Source organism: Muntiacus reevesi, chromosome 5 (genome assembly GCF_963930625.1).
Source record: "Muntiacus reevesi chromosome 5, mMunRee1.1, whole genome shotgun sequence".
NCBI lineage: Eukaryota > Metazoa > Chordata > Mammalia > Artiodactyla > Cervidae > Muntiacus > Muntiacus reevesi.
Window position 1 is genome coordinate 49,663,158 of NC_089253.1, and position 20,394 is coordinate 49,683,551.

Sequence of the window (20,394 nt, forward strand, 5' to 3'; positions counted from 1 at the left end):
AAAAAAAAAAAAAAAAAACCTTAGGTGTTGTGCTTCACTCAGTCTAGGTAAGAAATGTAATGGAATGTTTTCAGGTGACATAATTTTAGGGGAAACACAAAACTTAGATGAAGTCCTAGCAAATACAGTTAAAGAAAATCTTAGGATTACAAAAAAATATTTCTGCAGAATAATGTTATAAATCAACATACAGAAACAGTGAATATATTCCTTCATGAAGATGTTGAAGAAGTATGTTTTAAGTATCTTACAAATGTGGGATGTCTATCAATTTTTCTACAAAATATATGTCTTCTATAAACAAGCACAGATATGTTAAACACATATCTAAAAAAAGTTCCAAGGGATTTATTTTAGGGTGCATTTAAAGCCAAAGAATAGACATGTTCTGCCCATAGTCCGAGTCCCCGGTCGGGAAAGAAGACTCCTCAAAACAATGCAACTCGCAATAGGGGAATTTATTACTGACTCAAGCCAGGGCCTCCCGCCCTCACCAAGGGTGTGAGGACGAAAAGGCCCTGAGCCCCAGTTCTCTCGGGTATTTATTAGGTCAAAAAAAAAAAAAAAAAAAAAAGCAGCAGGTAGTTGGCACAAGCGGATTGGTTACACAGCGGGTAGTTGGCACAAGCGGATTGGTTACACAGTTGCAAGGCAATTTTTGTTGGCCCTACGTGGGGCTTTCAGCTTTCCCCTGATAGGTTCCCTTTTTCTTGCTAGGCATATGTTGATTGGCTGGCTCCAGGTGGCTGGATAATTATGTTACCTCGGGAAACCAGGCCTACTCCTAATCTAGGCTGCCTGTCATGGCGTTAGCCGTGACAGCCTCACAGACATACGTTTGCTTTTTAAGTTACAATTAAAATCATTCTAAAGCAAATGATTGGGTACAATTCTAAGAGTGTAGTTATCTAAGGATACTGAAGAAAATTAAGTAGAATTCCAAAGTTTCTGACAACTCTTCAAATAGATATTTGTTCACAGTAAGAGGTACTAATGAAACTTAAAGATTTCTCCTTTTACTGCAGCATCTAATACAATAAACATGAATACGGAGGAAACATTTTAATGAACTTTTTGAAATGTTTCATCCTGAGCAAGATCTAACTATGTCTTTACTTGGAATTTTCTTTAAAATATATAAATACTGCTAATGAAGAAAAAAGTATTGGGGGGGGGAAGTCATTTCTGTGAAGTAAAAGCTCTGAGAAAATTAAGTGATCTTTGTCACAACTGGATATTAAAAATATTATCATTTAAATAGTTCTCCATAAAGATGAGTAAATTTAAAACTTTAGAGATGCAACTTTTTCCCGATTGACTAATAAGTAGAAAAAAGAAGATGGCAAATGAAATGCTATCAAAGACAACAAAGCTATAAAAATATGTGGAAAAAATAGAATTCACTCAGTTTGCACATTTTCATTAAAAACTTAAGATGTAACTGAACCACATCTAGTACATGAAGGCCAATTATTTTGATGCACAGAATTTCATTGCAGCAACACGGAAGCACAGCTAAAAATCAGATGACGCGTATATGACTATTTCTTTTTTTGGTCGTCAGCAATGCTGATCTGCAAACATTTCTATGCAACAAAGTAGAAACATTTTCCCTAAAAATTACACTTCTGGAAACTCTTAGAGTTTGAATTTAAAGTCTAACTGCACAGATTCGACATGTAAGGTAAGTACAGAGTAGAATTTATTTTTCTTCTATTTCAAAACTCTGGGTTTTGATTTAAAAGCACTTCACTATACTATAAGCAAAGGAAGTATACATATCATGCTTTCACCATCACTTACAATTTACTAAGACATATTACAGAACAATTGCAGATCAGAAATGCCCTGCACCAGAATGATAGAATATGGGGAAAAAAAAAAAATGATTAAAACACAAACTGTGGGGAAAAAAAAAAAAACAAAACAAAACTCAATTTAACTGGTGAAAGTTTAGGTGACCAAGAGCAAAACAGTGAATGATCAAGGCACAGAAAGCCAGAAAAACCCAAGTCAGACAGCAAGAATTTATATTTTTATGCACATCTACACACACATTGCCAAATGCCATCAAAAGTTATCACTGCTTTTAAAGCTAGTGCTTATCAAAATGAATTCACTCTGCTGCCTGTTTCTTATGACATAATACAGACTTTAAAAGACAAAGGCAAAAAATAAAAAATAAAAAAAAAAAGACAAAGGCATATATTTGAAGCTATAGCACATATCTGTAAAGGCACAGTATGATCAAATAATTGCAGTTATGTGAAAAAGTTTTACATGAAAGGTCTGAACAGATGTATTTACACACATATGAATTTGTCACTTCTTTATTAAAGATATTGGATTAAAACTCAAAACTTATTACTTTGTAAAGTGATACATTATACCAAACAACCTCCAAGTCATTTTCAAATGCTATAATTCTTCATAAGAATGTTCGAAGAAGTGAATGTTTTTAAAAAACACTGTAGGGACCAGCTACCAGCCTGCTCACGCCACTACCCCAACCCTCTACTAGCCCAACACTGTTGAATGCAATTTTAGTGGAACTAAAGTAATAACTGCAAAGATATAGGTATATTATAATACTGCATATTATGATCTTACCAAAAAATGACTAAGTCAGTATCAGCCATTCTAGATTAGCTGAAACAGTTATTTCTCAATCAAGGTTGGATAATACTGGTATTATATCAGGGGTACTTGAGTGCTTAGTTAAAGATCAGGCACTCATGACTTGGGATATATGCAAGTGTGTATCACCATTATCTTAAAATATTTTTTAGTCTTAGTTCTTTTAGCACAAAACTCAAAATAATGGTGCTCTATAAATATCTATTCATTTAGAGATCTTTTCCTCATTTAAGGAACACCTGCACAGACTCGAAAAAATAACCAGATTTTTAAATTTAGGAAAATGATGATGAAAATCCTTATATATATATATAACGCATATATAAAAATATATATAATGCATATATAAAAATATATAAATATATATAAAACACATACACACAGATATATATATACACATGTCAGATAAACAGTTTATTAATGGTTGGAGCAGACCCTACATTTGCATCAAGGGGCAATGGACTCAAAACCTGTGTTATCTATAAACTCCTTCTGCCCAAGACTGGTACAGGAACATCAAACAGAGATTTTTGTTCTTTCTCAGTAAGGTTTACATGTGATCCAATGACAGATGACATGGTAATTATCTCTTCTCAGTTAGCTTCTAAGCTACTACCAACGGTTAGTAAAGAGACAAAAATCTCTCTGGAAATGGGAATTGTGATTAATTTAAATTTTCAGCCACATATCACACACGTGGTTCAACAGCAGGCTATGGTACAAGAGCCCTAAGAGTCAAAAGGCTGTTATCTTGTAATAACATGTATTTTCTTCCTTTTCCCAGTGAAAATGAAAGACTGCATCCATTCATTCATTTATACTGAAGTATCACTGACTCATAATATTGTGTTAGTTTCAGGTGTATAGCATAGTCATTCCATTTTTTTGTAGCCTATACTTCATTATAGGTTATTACAAGATATTAGATATAAATTTTTGTGCTATGAAGTAAACCCATGTTTAGTAGTTCGTATCTGTTACTCCTGTATTCCTAACCTGTCCCATCCTCCCCTCTCTCTCTGCTTTGGGGAACCACAAGTCTGTTTCCTATGTCTGTAAGTCTATTTCTGTTTTATATATATATTCACTGGTATTATTTTTAGATTTCACATATAAGTGATATCACATAGTATTTGTCTTTCTCAAGACCGTATGTATTTATATATTAGCATTATATAGTAAGCAGAAATTACTTTATTTCCCCAAAATTAAGAGAAAGAGTATAATCTTTAGATTAAAAATATAAGGTCAAAACTAATCGCCAGTCCAGGTTCGACGCATGATACAGGGTGCTCAGGGCTGGTGCACTGGGATGACCCAGAGGGATGGGATGGGGAGGGAGGAGGGAGGGGGGTTCAGGATGGGGAACACATGTAAATCCATGGTTGATTCATGTCAATGTATGGCAAAAACCACTACAATATTGTAAAGTAATTAGCCTCCAATTAAAATAAATACATTTATATTGTAAACAAAAGGAAAAACAAAAACCTACCAACTATTTAAAATTTTCATTCTTAGTTATGTTTGGTTATAGCATTTAGCTTAGTTATAACATCTTGCTTTTACATCCATGTTTCCCCTAATTAAAAACACCTACATACCTAATAACAAGAATGATGATGAACCTCTTAAATTTGACTTTAGGTTTTCAAATAAAAATTAGAGGAATGAAAATAATTACGTGGTCTGTTTCTGGGTTGAAGTTATTTTCAAATACATAACCATATGAACAATAATACAATATACAAGACTAAATATATTTGGTTAGTTTCAAAGAAATTAAAATACCATGTATTTAACACTTAATAAATAACATAAAACATATAATATCTAACATTTACTATATAATTAAATAGAACATAATGTCACTTAACAAATGATATAATTAGGAGGATGAGTCCTAAAATTATTGAAATAATTATCATTTGATTTGCTAATTTTCAGATATTACTGATGTGATTTGCTCTTTTGACACAGCTGTCAATTAACAATGCTTACAACTAAATCATGACTATCAAGGAGGCAGCTGCACTGAAGTCTTCCAATGACTTCCCCCTTCAGCTGATACTGCTGTTGTTCTCATGGCTCACTCCTCTCTGAGCCTCTGCTGAACTAAAAATGATCACATCATTTTTTCCCTTAAATCATGCAATACTGTTTGAGATTTTTAAACATTCAATAGCTCTTTTCTCAAGCAATAAATGAAAAGCACATATTGGAATATCATTTTACATAGGTCAGACTTAATCCTTAACTCTAAGAGGTGGCATATGGTACGATCAGTCGTGGGCTCTGTTGCTGGGCTATCTACATTTGAGTCTTAGCTCTGCCACTTAAGTCTTAAGACTCTCTGAGTGCCTAGGTTTCTTGGGGAGTGGAAGATGAGGATAATTCTATAACCTAATGAGTTAACATACATTAACAAAATGTTCAGAAAGGAGCGAGTGCTATATAAAAATTAGCACTCAACAGCATTCATCTTTATTCATGATGACTACGACAGGCAGATATATGGTAGGTTTTAACAACCCTGTTCCAGTAAAGGGAAAAAAAGAATCAACAGGGTTGATGAAGAGAGGAAGCCACAGTGTGGATCCTCCCTGACCCCACAGGGCCCTCACGGGCTCCACCCGTCCCATGTGGCATCTTTCCTATGCCAGGTGTGCCCGCCATTCTGGTGGGTTAAAATACATAGCTGAGGATGGCTTCCCATCTGTCTCAGAGTCAACATCCCGTGAAAACTACAGTTCCTATAAAGACGTTCAGGAACTACTTCAATAACTGACAGTCACAGCCTGAAGCACCAGAAAGGTACCAGTCACTTGACATCTGAGGAGCCAGGGCTTCCACACTGGTAAATTCAGGGTGGACCCCCAGAAGAATCAACTGGCCTCACCTGATGTAGGCAAATACAGAGAGTACAAGTTGGTCTTCTGAAGTCCCTACAGATCCTATGGTGATGCCAAAAAGGCAAAACTGGAGGGAGGGTGGAGAGGGGAAGGAGACTGGAATGTGGAACCAAACAACTAAAAAGGATGCTGGTCGTCTTTTTGGAATGGGCAAAGTCCAGGAAGCCCTGAGTGGGCCGAGCATTGACAACCTCTATTTTCAGGATCACAGGAAAGTCAAATGAAGTTTCTAGAGGCATGTTATGGTGGCCAGGGAGAATCTAAGGAATGAAGACAAAGTTTTGATAACCAATCAGCATGGAAGTATTTAAACCAATTTTTAACCATCAGCAGAGTTACATTGGTATGTACCATGTAAATATTACTTAGCCCTGGTCTGGGGGATAAAAGGAATGAGGAAAGCAAGGTCCAAATAACTTCGCACTAAACCATGGCTGACTTACACCTGCTTTACACCAGTTTTATAATTATATGGCTGTAAACTGTTAGCTGTAAGCAGAACTCAGTAGTTGTAGGCACACATAACCAAAAACTCAGAGCGTCACCAGGAAGAGCAGCTGGGGGTTGCTGAACATTCAGGAATGTTCCCTGAAGCCAATAAATTAGTAATATAACTTTGTATGATAACTGTCTAATTCTAGTCACATACTGAACTGTAGAAGAAAGAGAATTTTTCAAGTCATTTCATTATTTCTGCAATGTCAAAAAACATCCAAATCTGTCTTTAGGATCTTACCTGCCACTCTGTCATCTGTTTCCCTGTTACCATCATCTGAATATCTTGCAAAGTCTAAAGAATCAAGGGTACTGAGGCTCCCGGCTCGATCTATAATAAATCAAAAACAGGAAAAAAAGAAAAAGAATTAAACAGCTTTTTATTTAAATGCCAAAATAAGGGACTGGAAATCAATTACCTATGTTTTTTTTTCCAGTTAATAAACTACAATTCTAAGGTATAGGAATTCCATTAAAACTATAAGGTAAAAATGCTCATACTAATTAAACTACTTTGAAGCAACTCGAGTTTCCCTGCCCAGATCTCTAACTCCTGAACAAGACACACACAGGGTATAAACTCTAACTCCTGAACAAGACACACACAGGGTATAATGCAACCAGCCCAACTAAGGACAACAGAACTGCAAACAATTTGGATTTTATTCCAAGTCCAATGGGAAAACAACAGAAACCCATGCATTTTTAGAAACTGGCTGCTGTAAGGAAGGTGGTTTGCAGAGAGACCAGCTCAGAGGCTATTATGTAAATCAACTATACACTATTAAAAAACAAAAAATTTAAAAAGAGAGGCTACTAGAGTCATGGAAGGGCTTCCCAGGTGGCATTAGTGGTTAAAAACAAAACAAAACAAAAAACAAACCTGACTGCCAATGCAAGAGACATTAAGAGACCTGGGTTTGACCCCTGGGTCAGGAAGATCCCCTGAGGAGGGCATGGCAACCCACTCCAGTATTCTTGCCTGGAGAATCCCACGGACAGAGGAGCCTGTGGGCTACAGTCCATAGGGTCGCAGAGAGTTGGACACAAATGAAGTGACTTAGCACAGCACACAGCACAGAGGCGTGCAGGTGAGAGATGATCAGATCTGGCCTAGAACAGAGGTACTAGAAATGTGAGAAGTGGTCAGATTTGGGTTATTTTTTGGTGTAAAACTAACATGTCCTGGGACTGAAATGAATGTGGGTTTAAGTAAAAGAGAGAAAATGAGGTGATTCCTGAAGACTCCTTTAAATGAATTTGTAATATGAGATGCAAAAGATGAATGCAGGGGCTTTAGGAGGTCTGTGTTTAAAGTGCATGCAGGTAGTATGGAGTGTTCTTAGCTTTAGGCAGATTTTTAAGTGTCTCTAAAGAGAAAAACACACTGTAAAAATTCTCACCTGAAGGAAAAAATCAAAGCTGACACTTATTAAGGGAGATGTATCTAGCTAATGCAAAGAAGGGACAATAGGTCAACTCTTTATTAAATCATGCTACTTACAGAGTACTTACTGTTTATATATTGCTCTAAGGAATAGATTATCTGTTTAGAAAGCACTATCTGGGCAAATAAATGCAGATTACAGAAATATAGATTTGAAATCCACATATGGCTCCCCCACTTCCTTTTAAAACAATTAGTATATGCCAATAATTGAAATGGTTGACGTTTCAAATAGAGTTACGGTATTATCAATGTACCTCTTATCTTTAAATTCCTATTAAGGTGAACAAAGTGAAATTCCATATATAGTACTCTTCTGAGAACACAGTGTTTGTATTCAGAGAAGCATTTAATTTCTCTGCACTTCAATTATATCTGATAAATAACAACTTACTATTAACTTATGTTGTAAGATAGTATAAACAAATAACAGGAAATCAAGTACACTGTTCATTAGAGCATAATTTATTTAAGCATAAACCAAGAAATATCAAATAACAGTATTTACTATAGAAATCTCAAAAGTTCATATTAAAATGGATTGAAATTAGGAATATTACTCAGCAATAAAAAAACTACTGATGTATGCCACATGACTGAATTTCAACACTTTATGAGGAATGAAAGAATCTTTATACAGAATACACACTGTGTAATTTCATTTACATGAAGCTTTACAATAGACAGTAGTAATGTATGGAAGAAAAAATCATTATAGTGGTTCTTGGAGTCGGGGGTTGAAAGGAGTGGGGGTTGACTGACTGGGAAAAGGTATGAGGGAACTTTCCCGGGTGACACTAATTGACAGGAGATTGGGTCATCACAAGTGTATTCACTTGTTAAAATACATCCAATAGGACACTTGAGACATATATTTTACTGTCTTTAAATTTGCCTCAAAAGAAAAAAAGGTGAATTCTAAACATTGAGCCCAAGTCAGTGATATGTATGCTGAAATATTTAGAGGGAAGTATACCGGTACTGAAAAGCTTCTCTGGTAGCTCAGTCGGTAAAGAATCTGCCTGCGGTGCAGGAAACCTGGGTTTGATCCCTAGGTTGGGAAGATCCACTGAAGAAGGAAATGGCAATCCACTCCAGTATTCTTGCCTGGAGAATCCTATGGACAGAGGAGCCTGGCAGGTGATAGCCCATGTGGTTGCAAGAGTTGATATGACTCAGCAACTAAGGGCTTCCCAGGCGGTGCTAGTGGTAAAAACAAACAAACAAACAAACAAAAAAAAACCTGCCTACCAATGCAGGAGATATAAGAGATACAGGTTCGAAACCTGGGTTGGGAATATCCCCTGGAGGAGGAAATGGCAACCCATTCCAGTATTCTTGCCTGGAGAATCCCATGGACAGGGGAGCCTGACCCTACAGTCCATAGGGTCGTAAGAGTCGGACACGACTAAAGAGACTTAGCACAAACAAAGAGCAACTAAACCACCACCAACACTGATATCTGCAACTTCATTTCAAATGCACAAAAAAATAAGATGAACTTTCAGATGGGTAGAGGATCAGAGGGTTGTATAAATCGGAGATAAAGCAATCATAGTAAAAATTTAATTGCATAATCGAGGTGGTAGATAAAGCAATCACAGTGAAAATTTAAAAACATAATCAAGGTGGTAGATATCAGCTGTAAAAATTCTTTCCCACCTTAAGTGTTGAAATTTTCCAAAAAAATGTTGGAAAAAAAAAAACTGGATGTACAAAGAGGACCAAAGAAAAAACCACATTGAAGTTAAATCCAGGATCCACTGACTCCTAGAATTTAATAGCTGAAGTTGTAATACTGGGAAATAGCTATGATTTCTTAGTGTTTTACATGACAAAATAAATAATTTTGCTTCACTTCTACTGTTTGAAATGGAACCAAAGTTAGAGAACGTGTCACAAAAAGAAAGGAAATATATTTCAAAATATAACGGATAAACTTCATAAGGCTTTTTACTTATACATCTTTTAAACAAGTAAAAATACAAAATGCTTGCCTGGAATAGACCACTAACCTATGAATACATCTGCCTGGTAAATAACTAATATATACTATAAAATGGTGTTCTCAGATCACTGTATGTATACTACCTAAAATTTCCTGTTTTTTTTTTTTTTTTTAAATAATGACTTTTCTTCAATGATTTGTACCTTACTGCAAATAAGAGCTCCTTCCTCCAATTATATAAATACACATACTATAAATAATTGTAAAAATAGAGGTACATGGAAAAGTAGATAAACCATTCCAATCTTACTAAGATTGGAAACATGATCAGAGATTATTAATTTCCCCCTCCAGAATTTCTAGATATTCTTTTCTGAACTCTTTTCTCCATGTGTAAGTACACATATACATTTCTGCAAAAACAGAATGGATACTTATATCTTTGTAACATGCTTTTTAAAACTGAAGATCATGTAGTGAGATTTTGCCACACTGATAGGACAATGGATACATATTGCTTAGACTGCTTTCTAAATTAAGTAAGCACAGCAATCTGAGTTCCATCCACAGTATACAATAGCAGTTGTCAATGCTTGGTATTATTATTTTTAATCTCACCAATTTAACATATACTATAAAATTGTCTTATTTAATTATGCATCTCTTCAATTCCTGGTGAACTTGAACATTCTTTTAAAGATATAATGGCCATCTACCTTTTTTGGGTAGATGTGTGTAAAATTTTTGGGTAGATGGGTGTATGAGTGCAAAATTTCTATTCACTTTTCTTTGACCATGTAACTAACATCCAAATTTTCCTGATAAGTTATTTTGCCGTTACTGCCATAATCAGAAACTCCTCTTGAGTACTAGTCCCTCTGCTCACACTCACAAGCATGTTTTAGCACTCACTAGCTAGTCTCATGTCTCTAACCTGTGTATTAAAACATGTACACCCAGTAGGATAAATCTTTATCAACCAATATTCTGGTGGTGGTGTAGCAGACCTGACTGATTCCTGAGTTTCATGAATAGAGCAGTATGATGCTGGTTGTTGATTTCAGATATATATTTTTCTACATGTTAAGTATCTAATGTTAGTTTTCTAAGTATTTCTTTCTCTTTCTGGTATTTTCAATCAGACATACAGGCCTACTAAGTTAGAGCCTATTTGATCATCATACATTATTCCATCATTATACTATTTCTCCAGAAGTTTGCAACAGGAAAGAGTCTTTGGGGAAAGCAAACACAGTTTAATTTCTGTCTTGGTATTATTATGACCATTGAAAAATATATTCTAACTTTTTTTTTTAGTTCCAAGTCAACAATTTTATATTCTGCAAGGAAAAAAAAAGCTTTAAAATCTTTTAAACTATAATAACAATAATGTCATAAAAGTAAAAGCAATTTCCTGATGTATTAAAATAAAGCCTGATAATAAAACTTGTAGGTTAATGGTGAAAAGATTCTCCACCGTGAGGAACACCCAGAGAGGTTCACAGAGTTACATGAAGAAGAGGAGAGGGAGGAGGGAGATAGAGATGAGCAGGAGAAGAAAAAGGGGGACTCAAGAGGAGAGAGACAGATCTACACAGTTGGCTGTTCCCACAGTGTTCTCCGTAGCGCAGACACCCACAGAGATTCACAGAATCGGATTGGGAAGAGAAGGGGGAGGGAGGAAATAGAGGTGATCTGAGGGAAAAAACGGAAAGTCAAAAGTGGGAGAGAGTAATCAACACACTCCTGAGTAAAAATGGGTACTGAATATTGGATTCTTAAATGTCCAAAATTGATATCAAATACTGAAAAACAAAGATTAAAAGTCTAGAGTAGAGGTTAGACTCTTAAAAATACAATATTAAAAACAAAAACACAAAAAAATTTTAGAAATATATATGAAGTTTGGTTTAAAAATAGGGCCTCTTCTTTTTTTTTTGCAAGGTTATAGTGAAATGAAAATGAAAATTAAGGAGTAATAGAGGGGTAATAGAGGATTTTAAAAGAAGATAAGAGAAAAAAAGAAAAAAAATGTTTTTCTAATTAAAAACATAGTAAAAATATATGAAAATGAAAGTTAAGGAGTAATGGAGGAGTAATAGGGAATTTTAAAAGAAAATAAAAGAGAAAAAATAAAAAAGAAAGAAAAGAAAAAAAATTTATTAAAAAAAAAAAGTAAAAATATATCTAGGAATTTCTCTGGAGCTGTTGCGGTCAGTGTGGGTTCGGTTCAGTTTCAGATAGCTCCTCATTCCAGCTTACACTTCTCGATATCCATAGGCCCCTTCCGGTGTAGTCGGTGTTAATCTACAGAGATTTTAATCTGTTGCACTGGGTCACTTCTGAAGCCGTTCCCTTTGTTTATTTGGCTTCTGTTTGCCAGTCTCTTCAGTGTCTAATTTCCACCCTGACACAGGCAGGTGGAGGTGCTCTCTTGTTTAGGTTCGCTTGTTCAGTTGTGCTGCGGGGAGGGAGGGGCGATGCAGACAAATGTCACTGGCGTGTGTGGGGAGCACTCGCAGTGTTCTGGGCACACTGGGTTTGCCCCCGCTCATGGGTGTGTGCTTTCCCCATGTACACTGCTCAGGCTCCCGGCTGCTCTAATGGAGCGGGCCCTGCGTTGCGTGTGGTTCCAGTTTTCGGGTACTCCACAAAAACGCGGACTTGGTTGGGCCTGTGCTTTGTGCCTTCCCCGGCCCGAGCAGCTCGGGCCGCCAGGAGCTTGACGGGCGCACTCTCCCCAGGTGCGGTGCGCCTTCTCCCCTCTGCGGTCCCAGCCTCAGCTTCCGCGTGCACCTTGTGTCTGTTCTTGGGAGCTGACGTCTAGCCGTGACCCTCCCGGCAGATGTCGACCATCCAGAATCTCAGGAAGTCTTTGGTTAGAAACTAGAGGCCTGTTTGCAGTTTGGTAGGGGGTGCCGTCTCTGGGGCCGATTTTACGCCTTTCCCCTCCCCCCTGCCTCCGGCGGGGGATGGACAGGTCTGCCGCCGGATAGCTCTTCTCTGGAATTGCTCAGTCCCTTTGTTCTACGAACGGCAGTCAGTGTGTTCTGGCCGGTTAATTTTCTTTCTCTCTCTTGCTATCCCACAGTTTAAGTTGCTATCTCATGTGAGCTCCCTCGGATTGCCCTCAGGGCATTCGGGCCCGGTCCTTACCCTAAGCAATGCCGCCTGCTCCTCTCCATTCCGCCCCCACTTGCTGGTGGCAGATGTGGGCGTCTGGGGTACTTCTCTGCTGGGAGTTGCTTTTAGGCATGTAATCTGTGGGTTTTATTTATTTTTCCTCCCAGTTAGGTTTCCCTCTGAGATTCAAAAACTTCCCCCAGACCCACCAGTGAGAGGTTTCCTGGTGTTTGAAAACTTCCTCTATTACAACTCCCTTCCCAGGACGGGTCTCCATCCCTAGCTCTTTTCTCTCTCTTTTTATCTTGTATATTTTGTCCTACCTTCTTTCGAGAAGACGATGGGCTGCTTTTCTGGGCGCCTCATGTCTTCAACTAGCAGTCAGAAGTGGTTTTGTGAAGTTTGCTCAGTGTTCAAATGTTTTTTCGATGCATTTGTAGGGGAGAAAGTGGTCTCCCCGTCCTATACCTCTGCCATCTTAGCTCCTCCCCCCCTGAAGAGGATGTGGAGAAAAGGGAACCCTCTTACACTGTTGGTGGGAATGCAAACTAGTACAGCTGCTATGGAGAACAGTGTGGAGATTTCTTAAAAAACTGGAAATAGAACTGCCATATGACCCAGCAATCCCACTTCTGGGCATACACACTGAGGAAACCAGATCTGAAAGAGACACGTGCACCCCAATGTTCATCGCAGCACTGTTCATAATAGCCAGGACATGGAAGCAACCTAGATGTCCATCAGCAGACAAATGGATAAGGAAGCTGTGGTACATATACACCATGGAATATTACTCAGCCATTAAAAAGAATTCATTTGAATCAGTTCTAATGAGATGGATGAAACTGGAGCCCATTATACAGAGTGAAGTAAGCCAGAAAAATAAAGACCAATACAGTATACTAACACATATATACGGAATTTAGAAAGATAGTAACGATGGCCCTATACGCAAAACAGAAAAAGAGACAGAGATGTACAGAATAGACATTTGGACTCTGTGGGAGAAGGCGAGGGTGGGATGTTTTGAGAGAACAGCATCAAAACATGTATATTATCAAGGATGAAACAGATCACCAGCCCAGGTTGGATGCATGAGACAAGTGCTCAGGGCTGGTGCACTGAGAAGATCCAGAGGGATCAGATGGAGAGGGAGGATCGGGATGGGGAATACATGTAAATCCATGGCTGATTCATGTCAGTGTATGGCAAAAACCACTACACTATTATAAAGTAATTAGCCTCCAACTAATAAAAATAAATAGAAAAAAAAAAAAATAATGCCACGTCAGAAAATATTTATGGAAGAAGGTAATTTCAACTTTGATGGAGCTAACCTGTAACAGTTTGTATATAAAATATACTTTGGAATTTAAGACTAATAGGTAAGATTTTTTCAGTTTTTCCAGTAGTCATGTATTCATGTGACAGTAGGACTATAAAGAAAGCTGAGCACCGAAGAATTGATGCTTTTGAACTGTGGTGTTGGAGAAGACTCTTCAGAGTCCCTTGGACTGCAAGACGATCCAGCCAGTCCATCCTAAAGGAAATCAGTCCTCAATGTTCATTGGAAGGACTGATGCTGAAGCTGAAATTCCAATATTTTGGCCACCTGATGCGATGAAACTCATTGGAAAAGACCCTGATGCTGCGAAAGATTGAAGGCAAGAGGAGAAGGGAACGACAGAGAACGAGATGGTTGGATGGCATCAGCGACTTGATGGACATGAGTTTGAGCAAGCTCCGGGAGTTGGTGATGGACAGGGAAGCCTGGCGTGCTGCAATCCATGGGGTTGCAAAGAGTTGGACATGACTGAGTGACTGAACTGAACTGAGGTAAGATTATAGCTTCTAGATAAATAAGCTTCTTTGGATTCAGCTAGAATTCTTTTCCAGGGCAAGCACATACCTTTCCAAATACTCTGATATAAAAGAGGAACAATTTGGAAAAACTAGCCTCTTTTCTTAAGAAAGAAGCTATTACCACTTTCTACTATAGAGTATACCACAAAGCATTTCTTCAAATTCCAATATTGTGTAACTTCTTAGTAATTCACTTTGTAACTCAGAAACTGAATGATCAGGGACTCTTGTCTTAGCTGGCAAACCAGTAAAACCTGTATGTAAGTTTTAGTAGGTCTGAAAACTAAAACCATTAGACACAGTGTAACTATAAGACATGCAGACTGATTCCATAAATCACCGTGTGAGAGTAGTCTTCTTTATATACATTTAATCTTTTAGTACTGATGACAGAATGTACTTTCACAATAGCTAAAAAAATTAGTTTCAGACTCTTGAAAAGCTATCTGTTATAGAAATTACCTATCAATAGCACTGTAAAAGAAAAATGTATCAGAAAAATTGATCAGCTCCTGACTGGTAAAGAGCACTGATTAATTCAGTGAACATTCAATGAACAAATAACATGTACCAGGTTAAAAATAGGAAAATACAATAAAGAATTAAAGAATAATTTTTAAAGGCTATAGCTATAACTGATTCTGAAGAACAAACTTAAAATTTCCAAATACTTCTCTCTATACTGCTTACATTTTTTACAATTAATACTTTTTGTTATATGGGCATTTTATAATTAAAAAGTCATTAAAGTACCCAATTACAATGAATGGATTTGAAGAAAATTAATGTCAAGCAATTAACTTTAAATTTCAATTTGCTTAGCAAAGATGATTTACTGAACTGCACCTGTGTCATGGGTTAGGGTTAAAGCAAAGAAAGTATATAGTTTATAAATTCAGTAAATAGATAACAAATTTACCTTAAAAATAATTACATCTAAATTTGAGGTCATGCATAAACACTTTAGTATATTATCCACCTAAATTAAAAAAAGGATCTTAGAAATCTGTCAAAGGCAAAATTTATATTTAGATTTCCTGATCTTCAGTTCTTCTCTAACATGGGGACTCATTTCACTGGCCCTTGTGTTCAAAATATTTGAGAGTTAGTGGGAATCTTAGAGACAGCCCAACCCCTCATCTTGACTAATAAGAAAACAGAGCTGTGAATTCATTCAGTGCATATTTATTAATCCATGGTGTGGAGGAGAAAGGTAAAAATTCAGTAAGACTTGGCTCTAGCCTTAAGTAAGCTTATAAACCACTGGAATTTAGTCATGTACACAGATAATGATGATACAATTAGACTACACTAAAGGTTAAGCAAATTAACCTTTGTGAGAAGCTCGGGGTATAATTGAAGTTTCCCAGTTTCCAGTTCACTGTATTTTCTTTGTCACAAGATTCCACTGAGTTAAACATCAAATTAAAAGACTTACATTTAGGAACAGGCAAACACCGAAACTTTACTGACAAATTATTCACTGAAGTTAAAATTTCTAGAAAGCCAATGACTAGACCATATGAACAGCTTGTCAGGTAAAGAGGAGGGTTATTATTAACCTATTATTACCTATTATTATATTACCTATATATTATTTAATATATATATTATATTACCTATATATTACCTATATATATATTATATTACCTATATATATTACCTATTATTACATTTAACACTTTCTGACCACTTATTCCATGCCAGATATTTTTCACAGATAAACAGAAGCTGTTACCTTCTGTATTTTACAGTAAAGGGACTATCCCAGACTCACGGAACTGGGAAGGAGCAGAGTAGAAATATGAACTCAAGCCCTCGGACGCCAAAGCCTGAGCTCTAAACCATTAGTTTCCTTGAGCAACGTGTAAAAGCATGCAGGTTCAGATCTTCTAGATACCAGCTAAGTTGGGCTTGATACCGTGCATGACCTCAGCAAGGTCAACCTGGACTGAACTTCCTCAGGCTACAGAGGGAAAAGCTAATTTCACAAGGAATATTCCAAACTTACATATTTAAAGGATCCCAATACCTAAAGATCATCTCTTTAACACACCATCAACATTTATTCAAAGGCTTATTTTTCAGGCACAATATTAGGCACTGGTGACAAAAAGATAAATAAAATATGGTCTCTTTTTCTATATCCATGCAAAATAAATATTTACAAACTGCCTACTTTAGGCACCTGTGCCAGTGTGAAAGAAGACAAAGATATGTGAGACAGGAACCCCAACAAACACCTTTTAAAAAATCTAGTCAGCTAAAACATCATGGTACAAAAGCAAGAGCAACACTATCACAGTCACAAGTTTCATAAAAGTAATTTCCATAATGGAGAGAGAAAAAAAGAAAACAAAGAAACCACAAGTTCCGAGGATTTAGAGACTACTTTGAGGAAAGAACATAAACTGGACCTTCCCTTAAAGATAAACAGAATCTGGAAAGAAGAAAAGAATGATGGAGGAAAAGAATATGAAGAGAAGGGAAAGAATATGAACAAGAGCACGGAGACAAGAATATATAAACCAAGTTCAAGAAACACGAAGTACACAATGTGAGTGCAAGAAAGGCCCGTTTATGACAATGTGGATGGAAAACACAGGAAGAAACAAAGTTACCAGGAGAACTTTATGGGGCATATTTATAATAAAATATTTCAAAGTCATTTTATCATATACTGTGCAAAAATGGGAAAAATTAAACTCCTAAACAGATTTGTAAATTCTTTTTTCTGCAATATATAACTCTGCTCATAAAAAAAGAGTTCCAAAAAAACTGTCTTGGGTGAGAGTGATTTTAAACGGTTTTAGCTAGAGTGACATGATCAAACTGCTTTTAAAATCAATTAAGGAGGGAGGAACAAAGGCACAGGAACCAGCGATAAGCCTAAAACAGAGGGTCCAGGTGTGAGCTGAAGGCCTGAACTAAGGCAGCACACAAGCACAGGGCGGATGGACTGTTAGAAAGAACACAGGAAATAGGATGACACCACCTTGAGCAATATTAGCCACCTAATCAGGACCGGCTGGTTTCAAAAACAAATGAACACCATTTCTGACTGCTGAGGAAATCTGGAAGAAGGTTACACCCATGATGGCAACCATGGTCCCCTCTTAGAGGCTCAGTCATCTCCCATGACTAGACCAGAAACTGAGATGTAACCAAGCAGTAAATCTTCTGGACTGAAAAAAATGAGGACATAGTAACCCAGCCTTCATGGATTTCCATAGCTGAATTTCATTCAGCAGATTATTCTCCTTTGTCTTGGTGTGGTGCTACAGTTTATCATTTTATTTGTTAAATGATCAATATTATTCTACCTGACCTGCCCTCTGCATTAAAATGACTGGCTACTCTGAGTCAGTAAGATATACTCTGAAAGGTTTACTAACATACTTTGCCTGATCACATACTAAAATGATTTGATAACATTTGCTTAACTGAGCTTTAAAATTGACAAAACAGCAGTTGTGGTGCAGTGGAAAGAATGAAAATTTGGAAGCTGATGATCTGGTTGGAATCCCAGTCTTGCCACTTAGGAACTTAAGACATGATACGTAGTAAAAGCCAAAGGGCATACAAATAAAAGGTCAGCCCATCTTCAACCAGCTATCACCCTATGGGTCACCAATCATTGCTTAGACTCTTCTGTACGTATCCTTTTAGAAATATGCTAGGCATAGACCAGTTTCTCCCTTTATGTATGTCAATGGAAACAACTCACAAATATTGCCTGCATCCTAACTTGTTCAATTTATAATATATCTTATATCATTTCACATCAACACATATAGACCATTCTGTTTTAATTAACCAATCCCCCACTGTTGGACATTCAGGTCGTTTTCAATCTTTGATACCTTTACTCGAATGTAGAAGATATAAAAAAATCTAGGTTCAATAATTTTGATGCAAACGAGCTGGTCTATAATAAAATATGGAATGGAACTGGATACTAAGGAATATGCATTTTTTAAATGTGCTTGATAACACCAAATTACCAAAAATATATAAGTATACATTTTACTTTCCAACCTTGGTATCATACGTATTTTGATCAAAACTACACTCAGAAGACAACATTGTTTACAGAAAAAATAAAAACCTGTTAGGAAGAGTTCAGTGAGACTGTAGACTCAAAACCCACCTATCAATACAAACTACCTATTTGTTACAGACATTTTATTAGAAGGTTTAGAAGGCAAAAATCAGTATTCTTACTACTGTAACTTCAGTTCAGTTCAGTTCAGTTCAGTCGCTCAGTCGTCTCCGACTCTTTGCGACCCCATGAATCGCAGCACGTCAGGCCTCCTTGTCCGTCACCAACTCCCGGAGTTTACTCAAACTCATGTCCATCAAGTCGGTAACTTACCACAATGCAAATATTAAACATTAAGAACATAGTAAAATATGACTAATAGATTTTGGTGATACATGCGTTACTCTCATCATCTCATTTTATACTCTTTGGACATTTCTCCTTACTCATACATCCATTCTCCATGCCCCCTATCCCCCAACACACACACACACACACACACACACACACACACACACAAGCTTTATTCCTTACAATGATTGTAAAGAATGCCTATAATCAGGAACTACTCTTGAATAAAAAAATTAGAAGCTTTTAAGGCTGCTGCTACATACTTCTCCAATGGTGATTCTACTTCTGCACATATATACTGAATATTTACAAGACTCCCCATACAGTGCAATGTGCAGTACAATAAACTGTAATACTTATTACAGTGCAATAAGAAGCACATGTCTGCTTGAAACATGTCAAATATATCCTAAAAGAGATCTTTGTCAACATGATAATAAGAATTATCAACTGAGTCTCAAAATTTCCCTTCCAAATAAAACTCACCTTCAAGGTAAAATAGCAATAGGAGACTGAGAACAGAGAAACTGGTACAAACAGAGAAACTGGAACAGAGAAACTGTGAGCAAAGAATGACATTTTTTGCTGCTGTCTTATGCAAATTTAATTAATAGATGATACAAGACAGATAATATAAGGCAACAAAAAAGGCAGACATGTACCAAACACACATGCAGAAATAACCTAACAATGCAGAATATATTCTTTGTGTTCACATACCAGAGGGAAGATGGTATTGGTATTGCACATCACTAGAAACACCAAACTCAGTTTACACTGCACAGTTATAGGATTTGGTGTCAATTAATGGCAGGATACTGGAGCTATAATTCCCATTACAAATGTTTCTGGTTTTGCTAGAATTCACTACATGCAAAATTTGACAAAAATACCTTAAATTGACTCAAAAAAGAAAAGTGCAAAGTGTACCACCACATAACCACCACCTGATATGAACAACTGCTAACATTTTGCAAAATTTAAAATGTTATACCTTAAAGTTTATGTCCCCAATGTTTCCATTTTCAAGTGCAATCACAATAATGGATTCAGTGTGACTCTAGTTGACGTTTTCTAAACCTATAGCACATATCAGTTCAGTTCAGTTCAGTTCAGTCGTTCAGTCATGTCTGACTCTTTGTGACCCCATGAATTGTAGCACCCCAGGCCTCCCTGTCTATCACCAGCTCCCGAAGTTTACTCAAACTCACCCCCATCGAGTTGGTGATGCCATCCAGCCATCTCATCCTCTGTCATCCCCTTCTCTTCCTGCCCCCAATCCCTCCCAGCATCAGGGTCTTTTCCAATGAAATAACTCTTCACATCAGGTGGCCAAAGTACTGGAGTTTCAGCTTCAGCATCAGTCCTTCCAATGAACACCCAGGACTGATTTCCTTTAGGATGGACTGGCTGGATCTCCTTGCAGGCCAAGGGACTCTCAAGAGTCTTCTCCAACACCATAGTTCAAAAGCATCAATTCTTCAGCGCTCAGCTTTCTTCACAGTCTGACTCTCACATCCATACATGACCACTGGAAAAACCATAGCCTTGACTAGACGGATCTTTGTTGGCAAAG

At 37.0% G+C, this 20,394-nt stretch overlaps 1 protein-coding gene across 8 annotated transcripts in view; it reads right to left on the reverse strand.

Moving 5' to 3' along the window:
* LOC136168929 (RAB11-binding protein RELCH-like) overlaps window positions 1-20,394 on the reverse strand; it is a 170,979-nt gene that overhangs the window by 104,458 nt on the left and 46,127 nt on the right. For all 8 annotated transcript variants that reach the window (XM_065936673.1, XM_065936668.1, XM_065936671.1 and 5 more), the window contains exon 2: window positions 6,286-6,375. The gene's annotated coding sequence lies outside the window, so the exon portion shown is untranslated. The remainder of the gene's footprint in view (window positions 1-6,285; window positions 6,376-20,394) is intronic.